Raw genomic sequence first — 8,951 nt, 5'->3', positions numbered from 1 at the left:
TTCCACTGCCTGTAAACAAAAGTGAACTGCAGGCAGTCATGACAGTCATGTGTTGATCTTACAAAACATTCTTATTCATTGGCTATTTTTTGGAAAGGTTATTTGCTGTCAATCAAGTGACAAGTTCTGCTTATAATAATGATGATGATATCAGACCAGTAGAAGATTACTATGGGGAGTCTAAATATATAAACCAGAAGGTCATGGGATATATCCAACATCAATAGAAGTCAATGGCCTCTACTCACTTCAGAGTTTGACCGGTACTTGTAGAAATAACAGATTGTTATATACATATACATATGTGTGTGTGTGTGTGTGTGTACATATATATATATACATATTTTCTATAACCAGTATTACTGTCCTGGAACCTAGGCTTTTTTAGGGTGACCTGAATCTCTGATTTGTTTGACAAGAAAAGGTGATTGCCCCTTTTTTGTTTTTAGGTGGCCTCACACAGTCAGCCATGTTCACTGTTTCCCAAGTGAGACTTGCCCTGTGGAGGTAACAGGCAAAAGTTTTTCCAGGCTGTGAGCTCCAACCATAGGGCTCTTTTGCCATTTGGTAGTGTTTACGGAGCTGCTGGGCAGGAGGCCAATTCTCATTTTAAGCCTCAAGTTGGACACAATGGTTGGTCAATGTACTGAGGGGTATAAAGCATAGGTCAGCAGCTTTCCTGTCAGGCAGCAAATAACTGAATTTCATTTGTCTGAAATGGGATTTCAGTTGTCCAGAGCTGCTGGACAAAAGGACTGTTCTCACTGCGGCAGCTGGAATGGATGATTTGTGAAATGTATTTTTAGAAGTCTTATTTGCCTACGTGTATGCCTGCATTGTCAAACATTCAGACAGCAAGTGAGGCTCTGAGCCACAAGACCTGTCGTATACTGTACAAACTGTATAAAGTATCTAGATCTAAAACTGCATTTTCATTACTTCTTAGTATTGCTGTTCTTCCTGAACTTCAACATACAATCACAACCTTCATAGCAGTCACTAACCACAAAGAGAAAATCACTGCTGATGCAACAGATCATGCCTGCTTTCCAAAATCACCCTTCACTGCCTTTCCTCCCATTTTCTTTTCCTAAACATATCTCTGTATGATTAACAGAAACAGGCAATCCCCATAAGTTAGCTTTTTCCCTTAACAGGACAACCCACTCTTGAGGGATTTTATGACTAACATTCATCCTCCTAATCTTATCCCACACCTTGTGATACGCATATCCTTATTAACATTTGCACATGGCTATTGTGCCAGTGCTGCTTTTTTTTTCTGTGCTAATGATTTCTTCCTCTTGCAGCCCCTGAGATCAGGTTGCATTCATAATACGTTTCAAAGCTGGTTTCCTCTCTCTCTAAACAGCATTGTTACGTTTTTTGTTTATGCAGCTCCCCAGAGTTTCCTTCCCTTCCTATTCAATGGAAGTCTTGGAAAGCACATCTCACATACATGTAACATCGATAGGAAAATTATAAATACAATTGAATGCTTCTATTGTATGCAGATCTACATAGGACTTTTCTAAATAGTTCATCATACTACAACCTTTCAAAACATTTAGAATTCACACACAAATTCACAATAAATCAACCTGTCATACCACAAATTGCCTAGTCCTTAGGAGTTTCCCTTTTATTTCCATTGGTTATTATTTCTTTATTAAACAGAGTTTCATTCTCTATTCACATTAAGTGTAAACTTTCTATTTTTTTCTCAGTCTGTCTTACATTTCTACCATCTGGTTTAAAGACATTGGTGCTCAGGCTGGGATTCCTACAGTTTGCTGTGCATTATTGCTCTTAATCTATACATTTCACCTGCAATCCTCCTCATGTGTCGTATCTTTTGAGATGTTGCATTAAAAATCACTATACAGCACTGAAAAACAAACAAACAAAAAAAAGGAAACAAATCCTGCAAATTAAAATAAAAAAATATGCTTACTAAAAAAGTTATAACATCATTACTATTCACAAAACCAGATTCTGTGCAGAGCCACTCAATAAAATTAAGCCACTTGGATAACAAAATGCAGCGCAGATTTGAAGACCTCCTGCCTAGTATAAAAGAGCATTTGTGAGTTGTATTGAACTGCAAGGTTAGGTCTGTAGAACACTGTGTGTTCTTATCAGTGCAGCTGATGTAGTCTGGGGATCTGTTGGCGGAAATGTATCTATAGTACTGTTTAGAAAAAGTATGGTGGACAGCCGTCACCTGGTACTGTATTTCTTTACTACAATATTTGTAATACTTTATATTCCAGCATTTGCCAGCTAATCATCAGAGCAGGAGATAGCTGTGATCCTGTGAGCACCAGATCACAATACTTGCATGACCAAGTACTGCCGGGTACGTGGCTTGGAGATCGGAGGGGAAAGAATATTCCCAGAAAGTTTGTAGGTGAGGAATGTCAGCTGCTCAACAGGGGCTATAGGATTCTTACTGGACAGGGCCTGGGCTGGGCATACAAGACTCGAGAGTGAAGGGTAATGTTTGCCCCAACAACTCCTGCTGGTTTGCCTTTTATTTCAGCAGCTCACAGGGCTGCTCTGGTTGCATGGCACAACCTCAGCACCAGAACAACTCCTGGAGAGCTGATTGCAGCTGGAAGGCTCCAGGTATATTTGTATACCTGAAAACAAAAACAAAACCAGGAGGCATTTTGGGTCCTTCTTTGCATTGCTATTAAGGTATAACCTCTAATCCCAGGCTGAGAAGAAGAAAAACCCATTGCAGTATTTCTTTGTTTTCTCTTTCCTTTTCAGCTACCTGTACTTGTTCAAACCCCATCTGAGTCTTTACTTTTTTTTCAAATCAGTGTTTGCCATTTAAAAGTAGCAATCCCTGCCTCCACCCCACACCCCAAGGTACCTTTTCCAGCATTTTACTTCAGTTTTAGAGTAAAAAAGAACACTCTGGCACCTCTCCCTGCTGAAGGAGTGGATAATGTGACAGCCTTCTGTTCCCTTGCTTGCTTTCCAAGTATTTCCCAGGTGTCTCTTAATTTGATAACTCAGTTGACTAGGAAGAGACACACTTAGTAGACAGGAAAGTTGGGAGGCAGTGCACTGATGAGCAGCCCAGTCTGCCAGCAACCATCTGCTACAGAGATGGAAACAAAGCCACAGATTGCTCCCAGGCAGCTCCCCACAGACACTGCTTCTTGCTTGTGGCTAGAAGGTGTCCGACAAATTGACACTTTCACTTCTTCCCACAGTGTTTTCTGATTAGCAGCACAAACTGGTGGAAATGAGTTCTTTTTGCTTTATTGGTATCGTATTCAAGAGGTGTTTTTTGGGGGGAGGCTTATTATCTATATTTTTTTAGGATCACAGCTGGATTAACTCAGTCCTAGAATTTTTTTTTTCACTTAAATTGAACTGTTGCTCCAAGAACTGTTAACAACTCTCTTATTATTACACAATCTGATCTTCTAATGTCTACCGACTATTTATGTTATTAATTGCTTCATTTCAAAGCTAAGGTTTTAACCAGACCTTGGAAAAAAAAACCAAAACACTTTGTGCTAAGAAGTCAGGATTAATGGGGTGGTTTATTTGGAAATTGGATTTGAAAACACATCGAACTGCACAGCAAACGTCTCCATATGAACTCTGAATTAGGCCTGAGGAATAGTAACAACCTGCTGCACACTTGCAGTGAAGCCATCACACACAGGCCTGCTCCTCAGCAATAGCTAACACCAGTAGGGATAATTATGGCCAAGGGACCGATTTCAGGTAATCTTTGTGCATTTTACCTAATTCCCAAATAAACATTTAACAACTCGGTATTTTCTCTAGCTGATGGTTTTAAATAGCAGTGACATACAGTACTCTGCAGGTGCCACTGCCCATCTCTGTCACAGACCGTTCCTGTGTGTTAGAACTCACTGCGTCCGGCCACGAGACAACATGGTGAGAACCTCGTAGTGTTAAACGCACAGCAATGCTGTCAGATTGTCCTGCCTGCATCCCCTACCACGAATTAACGCCCTGTCCGTCCCTGGCAGCTCCCAGGGGCCAGGCCCAGCCCCGGAGCCAGACGGGAGCCGGTCGGGGTCCTCCGGTGCTGGGGCCGAGCACGATCCGCTCCAGGTCCTCCCCGCCGGCCCATGCTCATCTCACCTCCATCTCCCCGTCAGGACCCCCTGCCCTCGCCCTTCAGCCGGCGCCGCCCTCCCCCTCCGCCGTCCCCTTCCCGCTGTCACTCGCGGCTCCGCCCGCCCCCTCTGCCGGCCCCTCCTCCGGCGCCCGGTGGAGGAGCCGCCGTTTCCGGAGTACACAGAGCGGGGCTGGCCGTGCGGCGGGTTGTGGCGGACAGGTGAGCGAGCTGCCCGGCCGTGCTCCGCTGCCCCCGCGCCGCCTTCCCCCCGCGCGGCCCCGCGCCTGGGCCCGTCCCCAGCGCTGCCCGCGGGTCTGGAGCGAGCCCTGCAGCCCTACAGCCGGCGGGGCCCTGGCGGTGCGAGGCACCGAGCTGGCGTGGACGGGCACCGAAGGGGGCGGCGGGCGGCGCTCCGGACAGCTCCAGCGGGCCGCGGCGGGGGGTTGCGCCGGGACGGCGAGGAGACCCCGGGGGGAGCCCGGCTCGGGGGGAGGGCGGCGGCGGCGGTGGCGGCGTCCCGGGGCGCGGCCCGGGGTTGTGTCGCCGCGCACCGTCGGCAGCGCGGGGCCGGCCCTGTTGGCGGCGGGGACAGCCGGGGCGCAGCACGGCTCGGCTCGGGGCGGCGGCGAAGCTCCGGCCGGCTCCCCCCCATCCCCTTCCCGCTGCCGTGACCCGAGTGCGGGCAGCCCGGCGGGGACTGCGCCTGCGGGAATTCCTGCGCACCTTCCTGCGAAATAGTGACCGCCGCCCGGGGCTCCGGCCTGCTGCGGCCCGGCACCGACACCCACACCGCCGGGCCTCGCCTCAGGGCCACGCTGCCCGGGCCCTGCCGGGCGCTGAGGCGGCCCCGAGCCCCACGGGCCGGGCTCGGAGCCGCCCCGGTGGGGCGAAGCGTTGTGCTCACAGCCGGCCGGGGAGGTGGGTTTCTGACAGCCCCTGCCGGGCAGGCGGCCGGTGCCGTCTGTGCCGCCGGTCACGGCGGTGGGGGCTCGCAGCCCTTCACCTGACGCTTGCATCAAGGGCTATTTCTTGCTATTTAGGGTTATATTTAGCATGCTGTGTGCACATTGCAGGCAGAAGAGGAGAGCTCTCGTTTTGGACTGTACCTTACAACTTTACTCACAGGCTTGAGCTTCTTGGTGCTTTAAGTGGGGCCTGCACTGGGATGAAGGGGTTGGTGCTGACACATGTGCCAACTGCACGTTACTTCAGGAGTCTGGAAGATTTTGAAAGATCTCGTGTTGTTTTGCTTAAGATTATGAACCCAGTGCCAGGTATAAATCAGCCATTACAGGGGGACAGATGTCTGGGTGCTGTGGTGAGAAGATCTGTGTCTGTCGCGTGGCGGCGAGGAGCTGCTGGGCTGTCAGTCAGTGGCTGTGGGGGCACACAGCTGCCAAAAGTGGAGATCTGGTTCCCAAAATGGCTCTGCACTTTGTATCCCCAGTGTGGCTGCTGGCAGGCTCCGATCTAGAGGGCTGGGGAAGAGGTCAGCGTGGGGTTTGAGGGCATTGTTGCTCCTGTGCTCAGCCCAGCAGTGGCTCACAAAGTGCAGGGTGCTCCTGACTGCTGCTTTGGGCTGTCGGTGGTGGGTGGCTGTAGCCCCCAGGGTACGTGGTTTGTGTCACGGAGCTCCCGGCCACATGAAGGTTGTGGTACGCTGCTCATGGGATTGTGAGCTCCAGCTGATCACGGTGTGCACGCAGGTGCTATTTGTGTACCAATGCAATTTTTCACTTGGCTGGAGACTTTTGCTAAGCAACGCTTTGACACGAAATAAGATGGACACTTCTTCTGTAAATAATCCTTATTTTTCCCAATCCGAGGCTTGCGCCGTTTTCTTTTGAGCTTCTGGGTGGACTTTTTGTTGTTTATGCAGTGGCACAAAGCTGTGTTTCAGGCCAACACACAGGTTTCTGGGCTTCACGTAACCTTGGGTGTGAGTCGTTCCTTCGTGCGCGTCTTGTGCTGCTGCTCCTTAGGTCAGCGTAAGGCATAAATCCTTCTGTTAGCACTTTTCCTTCTGATTCAGGAGTTACTCAGAGGTGTTAGGAAACGAGAAATACTGCATACATGGAATATTTTCCAGATGAAAGCCTCTTCTGAGACTCTGGAACTTGGTGAACAGTTGTCCTTCATACTGAATAATATGGAAATATCTGCTGACAGTCTCTAAAGAAGTGTAGGTTTCTCCCACTTAACCATCCACTTGTCTTTGATCACTTTCTGTGTTTTGTTCTTCTGTTGTCTCCATCCTGATGGAGTTTTTTTCTCCGCACTTCTTCCCACCATTGATTATTTTTCATGAACTTTTCTTCCTCAGCACAGAAATTACAGCCAGTTTCTCATTACAGCAAAACAATTGTATTTTTGTGGTCCTGTAAGGCATAAGTAAGCTTCCTTTTGTGTCTTGAATGGCATGTAGTTTTAAGTGCCGTTGCTTCCTCTCGTTACCCAGAACAGGGTTGTGTGAAGAGAAATTGTGCTGCTGCTTTTGTTTATATAGTAGTGCTGTAATGGGAAAAGACTTGTTCTTGGTACAGTGAAAGCTGGTACACCAGAGATCCTGCTAATGATAGTGATTAATAGGTGCTGCTCAAAATAGCTATCACTGTTGGTATGACTAATTGTACTGTATAAAAAGAGCTCCTTTATACCCAGTAATCTCAAGGCGTTTCTACAGTTTGAGAGAAACGTGTGATCTGTGCAGAGAGATAAATGAACAGTGAAATGCAGAACTTACATTGAAATGTGGCAGCTCTTCAGGAGCTTGCTGCTGCTCTGCAAAACCACTTGGGGCTGAAAAGGAAGACTATCTTCTTGTGGTTACTGTCGGTAGATAGAATATTATTACTGGAATTGGATGTTGGCCAGAACAACACCCTACATGTTGCAAACAATGCCAGGGTATTGTTAGCAGCTATAGAAGGGTTTTTATATCATACATGAAAGATGACATTTCCAGCAGCATGGTAACCTCAGCACAAAAGCAGTGTGCTGGGCTGGCGTGCAGGGCGGCTGGTTGTGTTGGGCTTGACAAAATCCACGTTCTAATCACACCAGTCCTCCTAGAGCCTGGCAATACATCTCGTTAGCGTTTCTTAACCTTTGTTGGCCTTTGGGTAAGGTCGGTTAACATTAAGTAACACACAACAGGCAACATTGTGCTCTCCAGGCAGAACTGTATTCCGGGATGTGTTTAAATTTTGTGCATCCTGTAGCTAGATGCAACTCTGGAATTGTATTTGGAGACTGTAGATCTAAACCTCAGAAGGTGCCGTTGGTAGCTGTAGAATGTGAAGTTCTGCCTGGTAGGATGAAAGAATATTTTGAAAGCTAAGTAGAAAATGTTAAACATGTTCCAGACTCGCTGAGAAGCTGGTGGTCATGTTTTGTTGTGCCTCTTCAGCTTTTTGTGGGATTCTTGTCTTCTGTTGTTGATGTACATAAAAGATAATTTTATGGTGGGAGGGATTTAGTGCCTTCTGGCCCCAAAAAACTAACGTGTGAGGAGGAATACGAGGCATCCGCTTTACTCATATAGCTTTCTGGGTTACCTGTTGAATTTGTCTGATTTGATCCTGGTCTTTTGGCATTCTGTGATATTTGGTCAAATCCTTGAATTTTCCCCAACAGGTTTTGAATTTTGTCTTCTGTTAAGACCATCGCCATCTTTTGAAGGAGACAGCATTGGTGCTGTCGAGATGTGTTTCAAAAGAAAAATTATTTTGGGAACATTGTTATCTTGAAATACCAATCTTGACTTACTCGGCTGCAATTGCAAGTTAAGTGTATTGGTTACTTAGAGTCACCCCTCCAGATTTATCCTGCATGGTTCTGTTATGATCATAAACTTTGCATGGGGCTGACCAGCTTCCAGTGTCCTGGGTTAGGGCAGCTTGGCAACATGGGAGGAATGGGTGTGAGAGCAGAACAGCAGAACAGAGATCCCAGAAATGCTGGCTGAGCTTTGAAGAATAGAAGAGGGATGAAAAGGGAAAGACGAAGCACTGCGGGGAGTCCTGAGCTGTCTGAGGGAAAGCCAGCAAGGATGGATTTGAGGTGGGAGTAACTGAGGCTTTGTGAGGCTTTCAAGAGTCTTTATAGCAAGTCATACACTTTCCAACTGTGGTGTTGCATACCACTGGCAGTGCATTGGCTTCAGGCTAAACGATAACATACAATTGGCACGAGCACATATTACAACTTTTAATTGAAACAGCGAACTGGGATGTTCTGGGCCTTTTCTTCGAAGTATTTTTCACAAAGGAAATATATCCTCTCCCTTCTGAGGATAGCTCTAGGAGATAGATAGCCACTTTATCAGTCAGCCCATCTCAGCCTTGGATACTGTGTTGTGTTCTTTCCAGGTTTGTGTGTTGGTTGGGAAGTCATAGTGGAACATGTGAAGTGGCTGTTTAATAACAGCGTTGAAGGTGTGATTCTTGTTTAGTTGCATGCTCCAAGTTGACATTTCCATAGAGCTCTGATTACACAGAATTCCTCACAGGCTCTGTACAACATATGCTGGTGCAATCTGGGGATGGAACAGACCTTCCTTAATGCTATGTTTTGGGAACTTTTATAAGCAGTATATGGAATGTGTTGTAGAGGAAAGCATAGGAGAAGAGCAGGAAGACAGGAATGTTATGGACCTTTTCTCCCCTTACTTTCTGAAGATGTCCCTAGATTTTGTTACTGCCGGAGGTAACCTAGCAAAGAAATCTGTCTTTAATTCTTTCAGGAACGGAGTGTTTTTAGTTTCACAAGTAGATTTCCTCAGTGTGATGAATTGGTGTGTTGGCGAGTTTCTTGGTGCTATTAAGAATTCCTCTGG

General features: G+C 47.0%; 1 protein-coding gene across 5 annotated transcripts in view; it reads left to right on the top strand.

Moving 5' to 3' along the window:
* The first annotated feature begins 4,226 nt into the window (after positions 1–4,226).
* KIAA0355 (KIAA0355 ortholog) overlaps positions 4,227–8,951 on the top strand; it is a 47,401-nt gene continuing 42,676 nt past the window's right edge. For 4 of the 5 annotated variants that reach the window (XM_015873994.2, XM_015873995.2, XM_015873998.2 and 1 more), the window contains exon 1: positions 4,227–4,333. The gene's annotated coding sequence lies outside the window, so the exon portion shown is untranslated. The remainder of the gene's footprint in view (positions 4,334–8,951) is intronic. The other variant, XM_015873999.2, reaches the window with a different exon arrangement.

This window comes from Coturnix japonica, chromosome 11, assembly GCF_001577835.2.
Source record: "Coturnix japonica isolate 7356 chromosome 11, Coturnix japonica 2.1, whole genome shotgun sequence".
Classification (NCBI taxonomy): domain Eukaryota; kingdom Metazoa; phylum Chordata; class Aves; order Galliformes; family Phasianidae; genus Coturnix; species Coturnix japonica.
This window is presented reverse-complemented; position numbering and strand designations above follow the sequence as displayed.